The sequence below is a fragment of the Diaphorina citri genome, unplaced genomic scaffold (genome assembly GCF_000475195.1).
Source record: "Diaphorina citri unplaced genomic scaffold, Diaci psyllid genome assembly version 1.1 scaffold68557, whole genome shotgun sequence".
NCBI lineage: Eukaryota > Metazoa > Arthropoda > Insecta > Hemiptera > Psyllidae > Diaphorina > Diaphorina citri.
Genome location: NW_007445777.1, coordinates 1 through 396, shown reverse-complemented (window position 1 = coordinate 396; position 396 = coordinate 1). Strand labels below are relative to the sequence as shown.

The 396-nt window shown below is 37.9% G+C and overlaps 1 long non-coding RNA gene across 1 annotated transcript; it reads right to left on the bottom strand.

Annotated features, from left to right (window-relative positions):
• LOC108254384 lies at positions 1 to 396 on the bottom strand. Its single transcript, XR_001809903.1, has 2 exons — positions 361 to 396; positions 1 to 75 (listed from the first exon to the last, which is right to left on the bottom strand). It is a non-coding gene; the product is annotated as an uncharacterized LOC108254384 (long non-coding RNA).

Sequence of the window (396 nt, the reverse complement as noted above, 5' to 3'; positions counted from 1 at the left end):
CTTCCTATTCATGTTCTTCTTACGGCCAGGCAGGACGGGTTTCTTAAAGCCGTGATCTTGAATAGGTCGAATACCCTGTGAGAAAAGAGAGAACATTTGGTGTTTGAATCCCGCCTGGGGAGGATTTTCACATGCCTTCAGGCACACTCCATTTGTCAAGGGTTTGCCTTGCCCTTGGGATCAATTTAATTTGAAGAAACTATTTACTGATGAAAATTTGTAATGAAACAATAATTTGAAAATAATGTTCTTTCTCGAAACGGCTGACTCTCTCCTATCCTGTCTTTCTTTTCTCTTCGATTAGATCTTTTTTTTTTTTTTTTTCGTCAAAAAAGCTTCCATTAAAGAAAGAAAGCAAACCTGTTTCTCCAGATACTCCTTGATCTTATCATTGTC